This window comes from Macrotis lagotis, chromosome 4 (assembly GCF_037893015.1).
Source record: "Macrotis lagotis isolate mMagLag1 chromosome 4, bilby.v1.9.chrom.fasta, whole genome shotgun sequence".
In the NCBI taxonomy this organism is placed as follows: Eukaryota; Metazoa; Chordata; class Mammalia; order Peramelemorphia; family Peramelidae; genus Macrotis; species Macrotis lagotis.
Window position 1 is genome coordinate 58,463,015 of NC_133661.1, and position 21,825 is coordinate 58,484,839.

General features: G+C 37.3%; 1 long non-coding RNA gene across 1 annotated transcript in view; it reads right to left on the minus strand.

Annotated features, from left to right (window-relative positions):
- LOC141520944 (uncharacterized) overlaps positions 1 to 21,499 on the minus strand; it is an 88,105-nt gene extending 66,606 nt beyond the window's left edge. Inside the window, exon 1 of the long non-coding RNA XR_012477803.1 lies at positions 1 to 21,499. This exon is cut by the window's left edge and continues 14,969 nt beyond it. This is a non-coding gene — a long non-coding RNA (uncharacterized LOC141520944).
- Positions 21,500 to 21,825: the final 326 nt, after the last annotated feature.

Sequence of the window (21,825 nt, forward strand, 5' to 3'; positions counted from 1 at the left end):
GGATTTGAACCCAGGAAGATGAGTTTTTTTGAATCCAAAGCCCAATGTTCTATCCACTGTACCTTCTAGCTGCTCACTGATTTAAATGTATCTACAAGGTCATCAATGTGAGTATTATCTACATCAGAGCAGAATATTTCTCATACATGTCTTTTCATATTCTGAGACCAAAAACAATTAGATTATGATAAAAATGAACACACTTCCTCATTGTTAATATTAACAGGTAGAATCATATAGTGCTTAAAAATTTGCAAGACCTTATAAGTCTTATCTATGAAGTAGGTACTGTTGTCACAGATAAAAAAAACTGAGGTAAAGAGTGGATAAGGGAGTTTCCTAGGGTCACATAGCTAGTAAGTGTCTAAGGTAAAATTTAAACTCACTTCTTTCTGACTTCAGGTTCAACTTTCTAGCCATTGGACCACCTGGCTTCCTCATCGGAATTTCCATTCAATTTAACAAACATGATAGATAAAAACAATCAAATCAGGAATGAATTCCCCAGAGCTCCCAATAACGACAGGTTGTCTGGCAGTCTTGCCCAGCTGTTGAGCTCTCTTTTCAAATGTTCAAACCTCATGACCCTGGTCACCAGTAGCACTATATGAATGTCAGCTATTATGATGATGGTTATTCATTGTTAATCTAAGAATCTTTAGGACACCAAAGAATGATGTTTTACTCAAAATTTTACATGTTAAAGCAATAACTATTTCCAAATGGATTGTCCATTGCCACTTCATGGCTCCTTAATGGGAGGAAGTGCGGAGAGGACAGGATGAAATTCTATGACATAGCACTGAAGTCTTTCTCTCATTTAATTAAAAAAATTTCAAAAATGTTTTACTTTTTCCTCAATTCCTTCTCCTCTCCCCATTCTCTTCCCCAGTCAAGAAGTTTTAAAGCTGAAATATTGCAGATAATTGAATTTAAAGATACTAATTTAAACACACACGTCAGAAAATACAAGCCCCACCGGTTTTCCTAGCAACATTCCCTCACCCACACGGCACAGCTGTCACTGCCCCAGTGAGGAACAGCAAACTGGTGGCAGAGGAGGAAGCCTAAGCTATGCTACTGAAATACCAGGTCTAAGCTGACACCAGCCAGTGCTGGGATCAAGCCTGGCAATCGTTCTAGAAGGTTAACCACTCTTTCTCTTCACTCCTATCTGCAAGAGGTAAAGTGGAATGTGTCTGAATTAATCAAAATGTTAAATTATTTTGGGAGATTTCATATTACAGGATTCTGATCATGCAGAATTGAGAAACAGAGCCTCGATCTGTTTTCACTAAAACCCTACTTCTTGGATTTAAGAGTTTTTGCATATTAGACAGCACTACATACTTCAGTCTTGCTCTCTAGCTCCATTTATATACACATTCAATAGACAGAAAGAAGTTGTGAAATATTGAGCATGAGTGCTTTGAGATCATCCAATCCAACCCTTCATTTGACAAATGAAGAAACTGAGACCCATGGGACTTTAAATGATTTGACCTAGGTCGACTTTGTGAATTGATATGCATGTGAATTGATTTAGGCAAGGAGAATTATATTTTAAATACATGAGGAAAGTTCATTATTTTTAGAAATATTAAAGAAAATAAAATATAAATTAATTCTCACTAATTTATCTGTTTTAAAATTTGAAATTATATATGCTATGCCATGTCCCCTTAATGTGTTGATAGGAGGGAATGGAGAAGTAAGGGAAGCAGAGAAGTAGGGAAGAGAGTCCTTACATGCTGATAAAAGCTAAGTCCAGGGGACTTTAAAGCAAATTATCCCAAGTAATCAAAGAAATTCTTACAATTTGGGAAAAAACAAACAAACAAAAAACATTGGGTAGAGGCTTATAAGGAGGGAAACTTTAAAAGTGAGGAAAAAGCTGAAAACCTCTACAAAAGCATACTCATGTCCTGCAATACCCAGTGGTATCTCAGAATCCACATCTTCTTTACCTTTTCTTTATTTAAAAAAAAAAAGAAAAAGTATTCGATTCTTTTTTAGGTGAAATGTTTTTCCCCCATTAGAATCTAGGTGTGAAATTCTTCTCCTCCCTCCCTCATGATCCTATGATTTTATGAATCCCAACCCTTATTTTACTAGAGAATTCAATGAGAAAATAGGATTTGTGTTCCAGTAATCTGCTTTTCAAATAGTGGTGTTGAATCACATGTATTGTAAAAAACAATGTCAGTGATTCATCTGATGAGAGGAAAGGAAGGAAAGAAGGAAGGAAGGAGGGAGTGAAGGAGAAAGAGAGGGAAGAAAGGAGGGAGGGAGGGAAGGGAGGAAGGAAGGAAGGAAGGAAGGAAGGAAGGAAGGAAGGAAGGAAGGAAGGAAGGAAGGAAGGATGTATACTGGTCTTGGGATTCTGGTTACCTATATGGATTATGTGTGTACATGTGTGTTTCTCTGAGCTTGTGTTGTTCCAAAGGATAGTCCATGCAGTGGGGTGTACTATGAGATTCTAGACTTTTCAAGTCAACATAAACCAGTGCTGAGCAATGGCAACACTGGACCAAATGGTCCGAACCAAAAGTTAAACCCTATATTGAACAAATCCATATATCTCCATTTTCTCATCTGTAAAATGAATTATTCATATTGGATGGTTTTCAGGTTCTTTTTCAGTTCTAAATCTATGATTGTATCATCTTCTTTGCCTATTCCTATTCTCTGGGGTATGCCTAAACTAGGATAATGAGACCATAGCATTCAGATGTCATGGGACCCAGACATTCTGTATAGAACAGATAGAGGAAAGTTTTTATCTCCCACAACAAAGAGAAGAGATGTTTTAAACAGAATTTTTGTCTTTGTTCCTGGGTCTGAATGAAGAATCCAAATGCTAGGGAAGCCAGGTTTGGATGTAATATATTTCTCTATTGATTCATAAGAAGACTACCCTTTATTCTCCTGAATAAAGTCAAATGTTTTGAAATTCCTGATATTCTCAGAAAATGATAGGAATTGAAGATTGGCTAAAAAGTTGAAGCAGGATTACAAATACATTGGGTGCTAAGTTTTAAGTCATTACTTCAAGTACTAGAGATTTAATTCTAATGGGAGGGAATGGGATACAACATCAATTCAAGTTAGATTTGGCTTACTCAAAAGAAGAACCTCCTGATAAATCACTGTGTGTTTTTCCTACTACCCTAGCTCTGCTACCAAAAACCTTAGTAACCAATTAAGTTAGGTTAATGATAACATCAAATGGAATTTTGGAAGTGAAAAAGAATCATACCTGAGTAAGATGAAAGAAAAGAGGGACACTTCCAGTTGTTGCCTTGATTACTGTTGAAGGGTTGTTAATTAATGGTGTTTTGGTCATGGTTCTAATAGGTATTTTGTATTTGTGTTTGTGTCAGTTTTTCCCATCACTCCCCACCACCTCCAGATTATAAATTTCATGAGAGGATTACGAATGAAAATAGGTAAATGGTGCAGGGAAGGGACAGTAACTTTAGAATCAAAGAATCTAAACCTTGGGAAAATCACCTCAATTCCCTGGACAAAAAATGAGAGGATTAGATGATTAGATTTTAAAGGCAGTGTCTTAATTAAATTTGATCATGCTCAGCACCTAATACAGTGCTGTGCATATGGTATGATTGTTTAATAAGTGCAAAAAATAAATAAATGGATTTCTGGTCTTTTTTAGCATCCACCTGACAAAACCAATCCCACTAGCTGTCTCCTAGATTCTCTGCCCATCTGTCATCAGAACCACCTCCCAATGTCCAGGGTGATTGCCCAGATTCCAGATTGTCCATAATCTCAGGATGTTCTGGTTCTTAAATTTGTTTTTATATTTGATTTGGAAGAAATTATCTAATGAAAAATTAGATAATTTTAAAAGATAATTACACAAGTCAAAGTAGATACCCCTCTTACCCAAATCAAAAATAGTAATTTACTTACAAATAAATATAGAGAAGATAGTGAGTAATGAGGAAGAAAGAGAGTAGATGGGGAATCTATAATGTTCTGTCTCTGCCTTGAGTTTTTGAGATAATTTTAGGGTCTCTTCCCTCTTCTCTTCTAAGTAATGGTATATAACTTTGAAGGATCATCTACTGAGACTAGAATCAAAGAATTGGGATGAGAAGTAGTCTCATATAATAGCAATAACCCAGGTTTAGAAACTAGATTAATCTACGGTGAGTCTCTTTGTGACTTTAGGAAAATCACATGACCTCATATGGGAATCAGGATCATCATCCACAATAAAAAAAGAGCTCACGTGTACATAGCACTTTAAGGCTTGCAAAATAGTTTTATAGATAGAATCTCATTTGGTTATCACAATAACCACCACTGCCCAAATCAGTTTGAGTTCTGGGAGCCAAGCACCAAGAATTGGTCACCTAACCAGAGTCTGGTAATGTATAAATTACCTGAGTAGGGGCTTCAAGTTGCTGTATTGTTTCCTGGACTGGGATAGAAAGGAGCCAAGGTCACTTGGTTTGCTTCTCCCTCCAAACTTAGGTATTTGAGAAGACCCTGTTAGCATGACCTTGCTTTCCATCACCCCTTCCTCCCTTCAGATCATACACAGGGCAGTGTTTCCTCTATCTTTGGGTTTTTGAAGGAGACATCACAGGTTGATGGCATTATCTTCCGATTGGAGTTTATGTATGTTTGAGTGAGTGAGTGAGTGTGTGTGTCTGTGTGTGTGTGTGTGTTCTCTCTACCTAGTTCTGAGATGCTAAAGCCTGGGGTAAGGTGAGGTGGAGAGGTTAGGGGAGAATGAGCCAGACTGTTGACAAGGAAATAAAGGAGTGAAGTAGCATTGAGAATAGAATTGAACCCCAGGCTTTGCCCCCTGGGTATCACCCAGATTATGCTTTACTATTTCAATTTGGGTGTCTGCCAAGGCACATGAGGCAGCCCCATATTAATACTGCATGAAACAGTAGGCATGAAACCAGAGTGGGAACCTAGAATGGAAGAAAGGAGTCATCCCTTTTTTTAAGTAACAGATATGTGCTTGCAGAACTTTGAATAATTTCCCTCCAGTGTTGTTTGTTATAGTTGTGCAAGATGTCTAGAAGGGTTTTAAAAGGTAATAAAAAAAAAAAGCACGTTAGCTACTGCTCATGGCAGCGCAGCTGTAGAGTACTGACTTACTTATTGTTTCCGAGATTACCTTAGTTTTAAAAGACTGAAGTCCCTGATTGATAATTTTGAGATGAATCAGGAGTGAGAAAGGCAGTAGAGTTTGGAGGGTAGAGCAAAAGGAGTGTCCTTTCTTAAAGAATTCAAATCCCAAAGAGAGAAAAGGTTTTGCTTCAAAGGATGCATTTGAAATGACTCAGATCCTCTAGTAGCTCATGGCTATTCTGGCTTTCATTGTCTCCTAGAGAACCACCAGCCAATGCCATTTCCTGTTGAGGAGTGCAACAGACTTATTTATACAGACTCAGAACAACTAGAATACATGTGTATCACATATTAATATCTAGCATTTACATAATGCTTTATGTATATATTAATTCATTTAATCCTTACAACATTCCTGTAAGCTAGGTGCTGATATAATAGATGAGAAAACTAAAGCTGAGAGATATTAAGTGACTTGCCCAGGGACACACAACTAGAATATATCTGAAATGGATTTGAACTCACATCTTCCTTACTCTTAAGCCTAACACTCTATCCAGTAGTTTACATATGGATTTTTTCTTTTTTTCTTTTTTCTTATGAGAAAAGAAAGTGAATGGTAAAATACCAGAGATTAATTGAGTTTTTTTTTTCAAAGAAATTTTCAGGGCTAAGATAGAATTGACTTGATCTTCAGGCTTATCCAATGAGCATTATATTTGTAATAAGACTCTCTGAAAAATCACTGGGAAGGCAATAAATAGTCTCTAAAGTGTGTTCTGAGACTACAAGTCTAGATTACCTGGTTTAGCATAACTTTATTATTGTCTCTTCTATTGTCACAGAATCAAAGGATTTTAAGGTTGAAAGGGACCTTTGTGATCACCGAAATCTTACTCCTAAAAGAAACTTCTACAATATGCCTGAAAAAAACTCATTCAATTATAGACATTCAATGAACGGGAATTACTTCTAAATATAGACACACACACACACACATATATCTACACAGATATGTATAGATAATACATATACATATATATATGTATATGCTAGGTATCTAACTATATAAAACTATATAAAATTAATTTTCAGATTTTTAAAAACTGGCATTCATCCACGGAGAACTCTGAGTCATGAAATGCCTGGATCCAAGTCTCAGCTCTGACAAATACTGACTATATGACTTTGGAATAATCACAATATCCCAATGATCCAGACAATTGTTTCAGGCTATAAACTTCAGAACAGTCAATGACTGATCTGTGACTTTCTTCACCAGAAGTTCCCTATAAAAAATGAAATCACAAATCTAGTCAAAAAATAAAACATTTTTTAGAGTTTAACCCATGTCAAATATATAGATTACTTTTTGCTTAATTGGAACAATTTATTAATTTATTATAATATATTATAATAATAATGCTTATTAATTTATTCATTCAAGTATCATGCTCCCTAATCCAACCCAGTAACCCTTTCTTAGGTGCCTGCTTTCTGCATGGCTCTAGACATTGGGAATGCAAAGACACAACCAAACAACATTTAGTCAAACAGGTCAGGTAAGCTATAATCTGCTTATTATGCATTAGCCCTACAGTACTCTCATAATTGAGAATGGCAGAATTTTGGCAGGGTCAGTTGGTCAGCAAGCATTCATTCAACACTTAGTATGTTCCAGGGACTAAGGAATGCCTATAAATTATTTGAAAAATCAATTTTATATATTCAAACATGGAATCCCTTTTGAGTGACTAAGATTAGGCAACAAATAAGGTTTTAAGATAGGTTTCATTCTAGAAAACTTTACTATTTATTCAACTAGAAAAAGAAGATATACAGAAGTGCTAGAAGACAAAACTAAATTCTATAAATATTTATTTATTGCTTATACATATCTATTCCACTCTAATCAGTGGAATCGTGTTTAAAGGTCACAGATTTAGTTGATGGCAGAGCTAAAACTCACCCTAAAGCACCTAGTCTCTAAACTTGTTACTCCTCTTGTATTGTTTACTTGTTTTTTTAAAAAAAATTATTTAAAGCAATGGGGTTAAGTGACTTGCCCAAAGTCACACAGCTAGGTAATTATTAAGTGTCTGAGGTCAGATTTGAACTCCTGACTCCAGGGCCGGTGCTCTATTCACTGCAACACCTAGCTGCCCCATTTACTTGGTTTTAGTCTCGCCTAGGGAATGATCCATCAAAGTTAAATCTTCTTACTTAGAAGAGAAGAGGGAGGAAACTAAAATTATTCTCAATTAATCAAGGCAACTCCATTTTTCTCACCCCTTCTCTGTTTTCTCAATGACTGCCTCTGACTCTGTCTTCTCTGTCCTATTTGTTTTTGTCTCAATTTCTGTCTCTGTCCTATCTCTGTCTGTCACTTTCTCTGTCTCTTCTTTCTCATGTGGAAGAGTTCATGAGAACTAGGAACGATGGGTAGAAGTTCCAGAAAGGTTCATTTAAGTTCCATAAAAGGAAAAATTTCTTAATTATTGGGCTGATACAGAGGTAGACAGGGTTGCTTTGGGACTTAGAGAGATCCTCTTCCCTGGCAAACTTTACAGAGTTTGGATGACTATTTCTTTCCAGTGATATTACGGAAGGGTTTCCTGTTTGGGCAGAAGTTGAACTAAATGAGTTCTAAGACACTTTCCAATTCTAAGATTCCATGGTTCTATATAGGAAATGTTCTGAGAATTCCCTCCAAACAAAATAGCAAAGTCATGCTGTGAAGTCAAGTTCAGTATTTTAGCTAAAAAGAGCCCTGAATTAGCTATCAGAATAGCTGGCTTCTAGTTCAGAACCCATCACTAACTTACAAATGGTGAAGATAGTGGAGAGAACACTGGGGTCTGGAGTCAAGAAGCCCTAAGTTCAAATCCAGTCTCAGACACTTACAAGCTGTATGACCCTAGGCAAGTCACTTAACCATTGCCTGCCTCAGTTTCCTCCTCTGTCAAATAAGAATGATGATAGTACTTAATCCCCCGGGATTGTTGTAACTAAACAAGATCTTTAGCGAAGTGTCTGGTACACTATAGAAAGGTTAACTCTTATGAAAATTATTGTTTTTAGCTGTAAGACCCTGGGCAAATCATGACCTATATCTGCCTCAGTTTCCTCATCTTTAAAATGGGAATAATAACAGCACCTACCTCCTGGTATTATTGTGAGGATCAAGTAATGCAATTTATGTAAAAAGCACTTAGCACAGTGCCTAATACACAGGAGGAGCTACATGAATGCTGATTCATTTCCCTTACCCTTGCCCCAATGCGATGTTGAGGAACCCTGGCCAGTCAGCCTGTACATGTGATCTGAGCAGGATCATGAATGACTCAGTGATAAATCCTTCACCACCACTGGGAAAACAATTTAAAGAACATATTGTGCTGATGATGGGTCACTTAGTTCTCTAGGTCTCAGTTTCCTACCTTGTAAAATCTATGAAACTAGAGGATTATTCAAGGACAATTTTGGGGGACCCTTCTAGTTATTAAAAAGAAAAGCTGCTCCCAGAAAGACTTGGAAGTGGTTTAGTGTCTCCATCTTATTCTTTTTCAGACCTTAAAACAGACATCACCTCTCTGAGCTGGGAGTACTGATGCATTGTTTGGGAATTTAAAATCCTCCAGCAAGACTTGGCCACTGGAGACCTTTGTGAGACAGTAAGAATAAAAAGGGAAGATGAATAACCAATGCATTACCTAGTCCACTTAATAATTTGGGAAGAATTTTAAAGCAGAATTTTCCGCGGTTCAACAAAAATGTTAATAAGCTAACTGTGGAAGGTTGAAGTGGGCAACAGTCCAATGGAATGGCAGTCATCAAAGGAGCTGGAGGGTGGTTGGTTCAGTTGGTTGGAGGACCAGACCAATGAGGCCAAGGTCACGGGTTTAATTCCCGCACAAAGTTATCTTCATTCTGTTCCCTAGCCATGGATTGAGCTGCTAACCCCAGTCATGGGCTGGAATCAGAAGAGGATCTGAGCGGGAGCACTGATGACTCAGTGACAAATCCATCATCACTACTAGAAAAACAATTTAAAGAGCATGGCCTGCTGGGGGTGGGTCAGACACATCATCTTGATATAGGAAAAATAAAGTCCCCGGCAACCAAAGAGAGTATCCATCAAAGATTTTAATAGTAGTAATGATGGTAGCTGGTGTTTACACAGTGTTTTCCATGTGTTTTCTCAATTACAAAGGCAGCATGATACAACAGGATGAAAAATGAATTTGGAAGAAGAGGGACTATCTTCAAACCCTAATTTTTCAACTTGATCTTGTGTGATCTTGGATAATCAATTAACAGGGGTGGCTAGGTTGCACAGTGGATAGAACACCGGCCCTGGAATCAGGAGGACCTGAGTTCATATTTGGCCTCAGACACTTAATAATTACCTAGCTGTGTGGCCTTGGGCAAGCCACTTAACCCCGTTTGCCTTGCAAAAACCTAAAACAAATCAATTAAATATATATATATATATTAATTATCTATTGTGTACCAACCATGCTAGGCATTGGAAATAAAATGAAAAAGAAAAAAAAAAACAGAATTTACCCTCAAGTAGCTTGTAGAATAGTAATAGTGTTGTGGGAGTAGTAGGAGTAGTAGTGGTGGTGGTGATGGTGGTGGTGACAGTAGCAGCAGCAGCAGTGGTAATGATACTAGGTAGTAGAATGTTGGTAATGTTGGTGCTAGGAGTATTAGTAATAATGGTGGCAGTGGTGGTGGCATTAATAGTAATTAGTAGTAGTAGTAGTAATGATAGTGATAGTAGTAGTAGTAGTGATAGTGTAAAAGTAGTGGTGGTAGTAGTAGTTTCAGCAGCAGTAATGACAATAGTAGTGATAGTGGTAGTGGTGGTGCTATGAGTATTAGTAATAGTGGTGGTAGTGTTAGTAGTAGTAACAGTAGAAGCAGTAGCAGTAGTAATAGTAGTAATGATAGTGGTAGTAGTAGAAGTAATAATGGTAATAGGTAGCAGTAATAGTGGTAGTCGTGGTGCTATGAGTATTAGTAATAGGAGATGGCAGTGGTGGTGGTGTTAGTAGTAGTAGTAGAAGTAGCAATAGTGATGGTGGTAATATGATAGTAGTAATGATGGTAGTAGTGGTGGTATGGTAGTGGTGGTGGTGGTAGTAGTAGTAGTAGTAGTAGTAGTAGTAGTAGTAGTAGTGGTAGTAGGTGGTAGTAATGGTAGTAGGAGCGGTGCCAGGAGTATTAGTAATAGTGGTGGCAGTGGTGGTGGTGATGGTGGTAGTGTTAATAGTAGTAGTGGTGGTAGTGGTAGTAGTGGTAGTAGTAATAATAGTGACTGATAGTGGTTGTGGTGTTAGTAGTATTAATAATGGTAGTGGTAGTGGCAGTAGTGGTAGTAGTAGTAGCGGTGGTATAGAAGTTAGTCATGGTGGTGGTGGTAGTAGTGTTATGGGTCATGTCTATAGAGTAAGGTTTACAAAACACTCTACATATTATCTCATTATATCCTCCTAACAACTCTGGTGACATCTGTGCCACTATCATCACCATTTTGCAAATGAGGAAATGAAGGCAAACAGCAGGTAAGTGACTTGGCCAAAGACATGCAATAAATAAATGCCTATAAGGGAAGAGAGTTGGTTTCTTGTACTTTTGTCTCTCATTGCAAAATCGCTGCCTTAAGGTAAGCCAGTTCTCACTCAAGATGCAAAATGGAAGCACTTAGCAATTAGAGACTCTTCAAATTCTAGAGCCAATAAAGAATAGTCTGGTTATCTATGACTCCAACAACAAACACTAGAAAAGGGAAAATCCCAGACTCATTATCCCTCTGAAGAGTTTTCCAGTAACAAATTAATATTCACCAGAAATAATTTCCTGCAAAAAAGCAACAATTGGCCAGGATGGAGAGAGAAGAGAGAAATCTCCCAAATTGCATCTCCATAAGAGAAAGGGCTGCCATGTTCAAAACCTTTGGTATGACACCCAATATGTCAGCCCCAGAAAAATTCCCCCATCCTGTCCCATCAACCTGCTAATGTTGTCACGTGCTTGAAATCTAATTTGCAGTATTTGCTGTGACTACCACTCCAGGAAAAGCTGCTTCTCTGTAAGAGTCCATGGATGCAAAAACAGCATCAAGGCTCTGGAAGAGCAGCCAGATCCTGTGGGCAACTGGTCAGGAACAGAGGAGGAAGGATGAAGACTGGACAGGGCAAAAAAAAAAAAGCAGGTTGCCTGGAGAAGTTCAGGCCTGGCTGTCTTCTTGCTGGTTGATTTTTCAGAGACTTAATGCAATGAAACTCAGCTAATTTCTTCTCCTGTGGCTTTCGAGATGGGTAGCCAGAAGATAGCCAATGTACAAAGCTGTAAAATTCAGAGACTGCTGGAAAAAAGATGGGAGGAAGGGAAGCTAAAGAATTCCAAATACCTGAAGCATAAAGGAAGTCAGATTTGGTTTTGGTCAATCATAGAATGAATATTGTTATTGTTGTTTAGTCATTTCAGACCTGTCTGCCTCTTTGTGACTGGGGTTTTCTTGGACAAGATAACGGAATGGTTTGCCATTTCCTTCTCCAGATCTCTTGACAGATGAGGAACTGAGTTCAATGACTTGTCCAGGACCACAGAACTAGTAAATGTCTGAGGTTGGATTTGAACTTGAGAAGAGGACTCTTCTTGTCCCTTGGCTCACATTTAATCTACCTAGCTGGCCTTAGAATGAATGTTAAGATGGATAATTGTAACAAACAGACTTGGCCAAGAAGAGAAAGAAATGAACCTCCCTTCTTTTCTTGTATTGGGGGGGGGGGGACATTGCATGAACTGTCAGACAAGTTTGAAAACATCTTCACCTTCTTTGGTCCCCAGAAGCACCTGTCTCCCTCCTCTTTCCCCTCTCTTGCTTCTTCTGCCTGGGATCTTGTTCCTTTTCCCCCCACTGTTATTAGCATAACCCCCTTCAGCACAGCTGAAGCAGCTACCACATCTGACCCAGTCCAGTTAGAGTCCCAAGTACCCTCTTTCGAGGAAATCCATGACAAATCTTATTTCTCAAAACCTAAAGAGAAAGACACACACACACACACACACACACACACACACACACACACACAACCCCTCTGATATATTTTCTTCAAACTCTGAGTTTGAAAACTTTTTAGTTTCCCAAGTGATTTTTCCAAAGGGAAGAGAACCCACAAAGCTCCCATCAGAGAAAAAAGCCACAATACCCCCAAAAGATAGGTAACTATTCAATCCTTCCAAACTCAGGACTATGAAACTTGAAAACATTTTTTTAAAGTAGTATGAAGTACAAAGGCAAAACTTTGATTCAAACACAGTATTAAAGCAGAAAAAACAGACCCCTATAGGGGTAGGTTGTGGTGGGGGGTGCAAGAGCAAAGAAGAGTCTAAGGAAAATCCCAAGTGTAGCCCAAAACAAATTAAAATATAATTGGGAGATTTTTGACAAAATTAACAAAAATACAGCATAAATAATGTTAATTCCTGATTTTCAAAGTCAATGCATAGCTCACAGGGATTTTTGCTGTTTGAGTTTGACACTAAATTCAGGAAGAAACAGGGAACTCTCACTCTGCCTTAGAAATTTGTCTCAGGAACTAGGAAGTTAAAGTACTTTGCTCAGGATTTTAAAAGGTCAATGTATGTCTGAGGAAGAACTAGAACTCTCCTCTTCCTGAGTCCATGCCCAACTCTGTTACAATCTCCTCTTGTTTATGCAAATTTAGTTGAAAGTTTTCCAACCCATTTGCCTGGAGGGAAAGGACTTGGAGGGAGGGTGTTGCTGAGCATGGGAATGGAGAATGGGTATCCTTAGTGATTTCGAACTATACGTTTTTATAGTTTATTTCAGATTTGTCTTCCCCCCCAAAAGTGTGGACTTTCTGGAAGCACATATCTAATTTATTCATAAGATCAAAGGACTGACAACTAGAAGGGATCTTAGAATTATTCTAGAGTCATCCAACTTCTTCATTTGGAAAAATGAGACCTAGAGATACCTTAAGGTCATATAAGTAAATAAAAACAATTTATATTGATGTAGCCCTTTATAATACCCAAAACAATTTTCTCATATCATGTGACATACATCATCATTGTCATCAGCATCATCTTCATTTTACATATAAAGAAATGGAGGTCCATAATGACTCCCTAAAATCATATAGCTTGTCAGTGGGGAAAAAAAAAGATTCAAACAGATCCTTTCATTTTTAATATGAGTTTTTCTGCACCTCTTTCCTTCCACAATTGTGAAAGAAATTTAGAAAGATGCAATGAGTAACTTAAGACAACCCTAATTCTCTAGAAAATGCCCTCAAAAGTCATACACAAATTAAAAAGGAAAGAAATATCTACTTTCTCTCTCTACTTTAACTTTCTCTTCCCAAATTTTGCAAACTTTTTTTTTGATTTCTCAGATTCTCAAATCTCACTTTAAGGTCAGCTCTTCTGATAAGGTTAATGCCACATTAACTCTCCAATTTCCTCTCTGTCTTTCTCCAAACCACTTGCTTACCTTTCCGCTATTAGTGAAGATTTATCCAGAACTTTAGATGGGGAGTGAGACTTGGTTGTCATCTTTACCCTAGAACATCTGCCTCTAGATAATGAAATCAGTTAGTAATATAACAGTGCTAATAAAGTCAAGGTGACTGGTTCATTCCCAATTAAATTAGTAGCAAATGAAGAAAGAACTCTGTGCCACAAAATATTCTGATTCAACCACTTTACAAATGCTATTAGATTAGAGGTTGAACCACAGTCCAGTGCTACTAATGGGGTCCCCATTAATGACCCCCCCTCTCTAACATTCAGATCTGCTCTGAGTATCCTTTCCTGAGTCCTTGCTAAGATTCAGAATTCAAATTATAGCTTAATAACCCTACAATCCCTATCTCTAGGTAGGACTCTTGTCCAAGGTCTTTTTGTCTCCTATTTTTTTTGTTATCAGTATTCTCAGTTTAAGATTATCTTTAACCTGGGGGCAACTAGGTGGCACAGTGGATAGAGCCTCAGCCCTGGAGTCAGGAAGACCTGAGTTCAGATTTGTTCTCAAACACATAATAATTACCTCACTGTGTGACCTTGGGCAAGTCACTTAGCCTCATTGCTTTGCCAAAAAAAAAAAAGATTATCTTTAACCTTATGCAACTAGGGTCTATCCAGAGACTTAATCACTTACTACCAGTATCTGGGGTCTTCTTTGATATTCAGAAGCCCTTTTTACAAATAGGTTTTATTACTCATTTAGGAGGTCTGCCCCTTCTAACTGCCCCTTGGGGGCTCCAACTTTAACAGACAATTATTTATCTAAGAAATAAATTTTCACTCATCTTCCTTCCTTTTCCCTATATAAAGAGAAAACACATTCCCTATATAAAGAAAGAACATTATATAGAGAGAACACATTCCTCTTTGCTAGAGTATCTCCCAACTCTCAGGCTACTGTGCCAGCACAGTGCCCAATAAAATGCCAACCTGCCTGAGAGAAAGCCCCTCATCTTGTGAATTCTTTCTCACACTTCCAGTACCAAACCCCAGTAATAGAGAAGTGCAAACCCCAACTTTACCAATCCCTGTTCCTTGAGAAACTTTCAAACAAAATCTCTCTATAGGATATCTTTGTCTATCAATAATTTTATTGATTTTATTATTTAATATTTTGTTATAATTATTTATTTTATTTTCATTATTTACATTATCAACAGATAACAAATAATCTTTTCATTTATTGTCAAAATAATATTTTATTATTATTGGTTTACCAAAGATTTCCCTAACCGTTAGATTTCTAAATTGAATGCATCCAAAGGATTGAACTCTTCTTTCTTCCCTGTCTTCCTCATTTTTAACTTTTAATTTTAATGAAATGAAGAGCCTTTTCATTGAGTATTCCAAAAAGTCAAACCTAAATCAAGATATCTTTAGTTTCTATAAGGGGAATCAATCTCTTGGGAGATTAGAGAATCCACATAAAAAACTTAATATAAATGAAATCTCTTCCCAGAATTTTCCCTCTTTATCAGAAACTGACATTCTGAAAAAGTTCAAATCACATATTTCAATTAATTCCTTGAACCATCTGAGAATGAGGTCCAAAAGGGAGCTCTTCAACAGAGCTACACCAAGAATAAGACAATGATGTCTTTTGCACCAGGGCTCAGGAATTTAGAAGACCCTGTACTGTACCTGCAGTCCTACAGAAGCCTAGAAGCAATAAAGTTTAATCATAAACATCAAGGATATTCATTAAAATGGGAAGTTGTCCCTCCCCTTACTCTAGAGTAATGTCTCCTTGAGGAAACTTTTTCACACAATTCTATTAGCTAAAGTTCTGTCCTCTAGAATCTGAGGACTATGAGTTTCTTTTGAAAGAATCTTCCTATCAAGACCTCACTCCCCATGGTTTGGTAAGAAAAGAACACTCACTCACTAGCTCTAGAAAATCTGGTTTCAAAGCTGACTTAACTGTACTTCTAACATTCCCAGAATTCTTCCACCATGCCCCAAAAGCAGAACCTCCATTTAAGGAGCATGCCCAGGTCAACCATATCTTCATTTCTCTCCAGGCTACATCCTTGACTCTCCTGGAACTTCTCAACTATGTTCCCATATCCTCTCCATTTCCAGCTTCCTTTTATATATTTTCTCCCTTTAGATTGTAAGCTCTGTGAGGGCAGGGCTGTCTTTTTGCTTAGATTGATATTTCCAGTATTTTGTACATTGACTGGCTCAGGAAGGTTTGTTGACTTAACTTCTGATGATTACTACCCATGTGACCTTAAACAAGTCAACATTCTTGGGTCTCAGCTTCCTAATCTATGATCTAGATGGCTTTTAAGGTTCTTCCCTACTCTATGAACTCAGAAAAGTCTCCTGAAGTTGTTTCTCTTCTGATGATTTAAAATGTGGTGGGACAGAATACACAGAAGTATGAAAAAGACTTATTTGAAATTTAGAGTCAAATGAGCAGACCCAAGAAAGCTATATGCATAATCACTACAGCAATGAAAATGGAAAGAACAATTTCAGAGAAACCAAAAATGAATGTTGCAAAATTGCAAAGTATAAACATGGACCCAGAAAAGAGATATGAGAAAATAATCCTCACTCTACCCCTTCACAGAGGTAGGAGGTCCATGAATGGTCTACATTGCATATATATCTAAAATGATCAGTTTTGCTGATCTCTTCATCTTTTTTCTTCATTTTTTATAAAAATATCATTTTCTATGTAGGATGGATTTCTGGGGAGGGGAAGGGATGCTGGGAATTGTTAATGATGTAAAAAAACAAAAGACATAAATGAAATTTTATTTCTAAAAAGTCAACACAAAAGAATTTGTGGGACAAAATGGTATGGAATATTCTTGGAATATAAGAAACAATTAATATGAATAATGTATAGAAACTTGAAAGACTTAAAGGAAATGATACAAAGAGAAATAAACAGAGCTTGAAATGACACAGTGACTACAATAATATAAATGGAAAGATGGGGCGACTAAGTGGTGCAGTGGATAGAGCACCAGCCCTGGAGTCAGGAGTACCTGAGTTCAAATCTGACCTCAGACACTTAACAATTATCTAGCTGTGTGACCTTGGGCAAGTCACTTAACCCCATTGCCTTGCAAAAACCTAAAAACAAAAAAGAAAAAAATATAAATGGAAAGACAAAAAATTTAAAACCAAATATTGTACAATTATAATGACTTAGTATGCACTACAAAAAAGAAATATTGTAATGTATTACCTTCCTTTCTGTGCAACGGTAGCATCCTATGGGTAATGAACACTACATATACTTGTTGAATTGAAGAGAAATAAAAACAAAATATATCAATATTTTTAAATTTTAATCCCAAAGTGTACTGACCTGTGGTTTCATGATTCCCTTTCCTCCTTCGATTTAATGCAGTAGCTTTTATAATATGGTCTGCACATACCTGGAGGTCCTTGAGACCTTTTCAAAGGATTCATAAGGTTAAATGCTATGATAGTATTTGCCTATTAACATAATCCTCCTTTTTTCCAACTACATTTGCCTATATGACTGGATTTTCAACACAGACTCCACCCAAAACAAGACATTGCAGCATTGCAGATTGAAAGTAGAAGCAGATATGAAAATCTAACTATGTTCTGTTTAATGAATGCAAAAAATATGTAAAACAACGCCACATTTTTTGTTACATTTCATGTTTGGAGATAGTTATTTTTCACAAAAATGTTATTTATTTGATATTTATTATTATTATTATTATTCAAATAAATTTAAAAGAAATATTTTAGAATATTAGTTTTAATTTCTAACTTGGTAAATAATAGAGATAGCCCACACAATTAAAAACTCTTTGGGTTCTTTGATAATTTTTACAAGTGTAAAAGGGTTCCTGAGACCAAAAAATAAATTGAGTAGTACTAATTTAAAGTAAGATATTTTTTAAAAATCTATTGTGCCCTGGGAAATGAGAATGCTCTATATATTAATATTATATCTCAATAATTCATCAGGAGCTCAGTGGAAGCGCCTGCCACATTGTCACCCAAATCATCACAATGGCGTTCTTCACATAATAAAATATTTGCTGCTCCTCCAAGAGCTTGGCATTCATCCTTTATAACACTACTTTATTTTATATTTTATATATATTTTGTGTGTGTGTGTGTGTGTGTGTGTGTGTGTGTGTGTGTATCTAAAAGGGACCAGAATGAACTTCTGTGACTATGAAAATGATAGATGATGCTGGCAGGGTAGAAATGCATTCTCCATGGTGCAGTAAAAATTGTCTCCTTTCCCAGTTCCCTCTTTTTCACCTAAATCTGGCAAAGTTTTCCTTGCAAGCTCCTAACCTCCTTGTTCTTTCCACCTATGTGACTAACCAGCTGTGGGATCATGGGCAAATCACTTCATAACTTTGAGTGCTCTGTAAAATGGGCATAATAACAGAGAATTTTAATGCCAGTGGGGAGTGCAATGATTCAAAAAGTATGTGGTGATAGTGATGACAAAAGTGAGAAAAAAGAAAAGACCATCAACAAAACATTATTTTTTAAAATACAAAGACAAGAACAGAAGGGAGTTCAGAAGGTGACACAGTCAAACAAGGCTGATTTGTTACTAGCATTTTAAATTTAACATACACTTTAAAAAAATACATGTAATAGAAATTCACAGTTTCATATACAATCCTATTTCTAGTCTTCTGTCTATCTAGAAATATTCAGATCTGTTGTTGTTTTTTAAGTTCATAATTAAAAAGAATTTAAAAATAAAATAAAGTGGGTGCAAGTCCTTACAAAACCTGCCACTTGGCATCTGGCCTCAGCCCAGATTCTTCTCCTGAGTACTGCAGGTCTCTATGACTAAATGTTAGAAGTGATTTGATTTTCTAAGTAATCTGAGTTAATTCAGGGTTAAATCATCCAAAGGGGTTCTCAGAGGCAACACCCCTTGCCATTCTAACTCTGGTTCCCTGACAGTGGCAGGGAAGAAAAGGTAGTAAATTTGAAGTGAGATGACTTGAATTCTAATCTAGAGCTACTAATTGCTACCTGTATGATCTTAGCTAAGTCATTTATCTAGGTAGGCATCAGTTTCCTTATTTGTAAAAATAAAAAGGTAAGATTAGATAATCCCTATAGTTACTCCCAAACATCATCAACCAACAATTGGATAATGTTATGACTTTAGAAAGAACTGAAGTTTCTAAGTACAGGGGCAGAGACAGAAAAGAGACTTGTTCTCCAAACAGAAATTATTACCCTTGCTCCCCTAGATCTGTTCTTCTCAATCATCCCCTAGGTAGGCTGAGATGCCAACAAACTCCCCATCTCAGCTTCTTAAATAGCACCTTACATTTCTTAAGTACAGTAACTTTTCAACACAGTTCTAATATCCATTCTCTCATCTGAACCTATGAATTATTAAGAGGGAGTTATTATTATCCCCACTTTATGGATGAGAAATCTGAGGCAGAGAATAGAGTAAGTTATTTGCCTATAAACTCATTTTATGGATAAAGAATCTGAGGCAGAGAAGGATAGAGTAAATGATTTGTCTGTAATCACACAGACAATTTATGGTAGAACTAGACTGAGGAGCAGGGGAAAGGTGGATGGAAAGAAGTCCAATTGTATAGAAACAGGAAAACTTTGGAAATATTTCTAGGCTTTATCAGACTCTCAGTTCAAAAAGGTCATTCAACACAAGACAAGATCTAGACTCAAAGATCCTTAATTTGAACTCTGGCTTTATTACCTTCTATTTGTGTCACTTTGGGTAAGTTACTGCCCCTAATATGAGTCTCATTTTCATCATCTGCAAAATGAGAGGTGAAGGTGTTCTTTAAGGTTCCTAAAATCCAAGGATCTAACTCACTCCATATTATTTCCTTTTCACCTGGATGTCTACTAGGAGCAAGCAGCATAGACCAGTGGGCCCAGATGAACCAAGGTCCAATAATTAGTATGGGAGATCCTTGGAGCAGGCATGGTCCTGCTTTTCTAATGGCATCCCTAGCACTTAGCATAATGCTTTTAAACAAAGCAAACGTTTAAGAAATGCTTTGTCATTCATTCATCTACTCATTCCTTAGATCTTGGAGTACACTGCCTCTCCTCTGGGGCTCAGTTCTCCTTCCTTCTTCCTCTCTCTATTTACCTTCCCCAAGAATTCAAGGAGTCTGGAGTGAAAGCACAGGGAGAGGATCTTTGTTCAGAAACCTGCCCTTTGCATTGGAGAAGAAGAGGTGGGAGGGCAGCACCAGAACGTGATGGTACATCTAAAAAGAGCCAGATGAGAGGGATTTTAGACTCCCTCCTGCCTGACCTCTCTGCTCCCCCTCCCCACTTCCTGAGAAAGTCAAACAACTGTCATTTCTTTTTTCTCCTACCCCAGAGAAGATCGATCTTGAAAGCCAAAAACCACTCCATCTAGCAAAGCACCACTTTACACCTACCTCCATCTGGATCATCCCTCATTGGATCCTATTAATTTTCCAATAAGTCCTCTCAGAATCAAAATGATTGGTTTTCACAGCCCAGGGTGGCCTCCTAGGAAACCCTCTGCAACCCAGGAGGTTTGCAGCAATCGCAAGAGCTACAAATGCAAGAAAATCCTGGAGTAGGGGAAGTTGGAGACTAGAAAGACCCAGTATAGGGAATTCACTACCAAAAGACAGACTAATTCAATTAAATTCATTAAATCCTTATTAAATGCCTGCCATGTGCAGAGTGTTAAATCGAATGCTAGGGGCAAACAAAGGCTCGGATGGACTCTGCCCTCCAAGAGTTTACCCATCTGTCAGAGAGATACTATAGCATAGGCATCATTAGAACTGGATCTTAATGGAGGGATTCAATAGGAGTCAGGTGGGCAGGGTGACTACAGACTCTTTGGTTGACCATAATATTATGAAATTATGAAAATTATGAAATTTATGAAAATTATGAAAAGCCTACTTCCTAGCCTTTTATTAGTCCTTCCTTTGCTCTCCTTTCTTCTTAGTCCTTTTCTTTGCTCCCCTTTCCTATTTCTGCTTCTCCCATCCACTATCATGAAAATTTCTTCTGGGTGGCTAGGTGGTGCAGTGGACACAGCACTGGCCCTGGGGTCAGGAGTACCTGAGTTCAAATCCCGCCTCAGATACTTCATAATTACCTAACTACCTTGAGCAAGCCACTTAATCCCATTTGCCTTCCAAAACCTAAAAACAATTTCTTCTGTACAACTCTTAAGGAATTCAAAAACTTTCTGACGACTAAACACCTCAATTTGACATTCTTTTTAAAAAAAATATTAATATACATTTATTTTCTCTCCCTACCACAAAAAAAAAAGAAAAGAAAGGGAGAGAGGGGGAGAAAAGAAAGGCAAGAGAAGGGAAGAAAGAAGGGAAGTCAAGGCAAGGCAAGAGAAAGGAAAGAAAGGGATGGGAGGGAAGGTAAAAAGAAGAGGAAGGGCAGAGTAGAGAAGGGGGCAGGGAGATAGTAAGAAAGAGAAGGAGAAAAAAGTAAAGAAGGAAAAAAGAGAGGGAGGGAGGAAAAAAAGAAAGTAAAGGGAGGGAGGGAGGATTAGAAGGAGAGGAGAAGAAGGAAGGAAAGAAAGAACAGACCAAGGGAGGGAGGTAGGAAAGAAGGTAAGGCAGAAAGGATCTTTGCTTCCTCCACCATCACACAGTTCTAATGTCTGTTCTTCTTTTGCATGTTCAATTTTTGGATTCTAGACATTGGATATAGCCATTCTCTCCCAAATAGATTGAAAGCTCCATGAGGACAGGTTTATGACTTGTCTATCTTCAGCAACTAACACAGTATCCTGCACCTAGTAAAAGCTTATTAGGTGAAGTTAATTAAATATTTCAGATATATGTATATATATATATATATATATATATACATACATATATACATATATATGTGTATATATATATATATATATATATATATATATATATATATATATATGAGGAACCTTGGCTGAAGTGTTATTAAAAGAGGGAGAGGGTTATGATTTAAAGTCAATGCCCATTTTGGCAGTGGAAAGGTTTGGAGGCATAGTCCATGTACTACTAGAGAACGTAAGTAAAATGGCTCTTTTAAAAGCACACATCTTAGAAGCAGATCTGATATATCTTAGTCACGTCTACATCTTCCCCTGTACCTGCCAGAATTTCAGTGCTTCCTGAG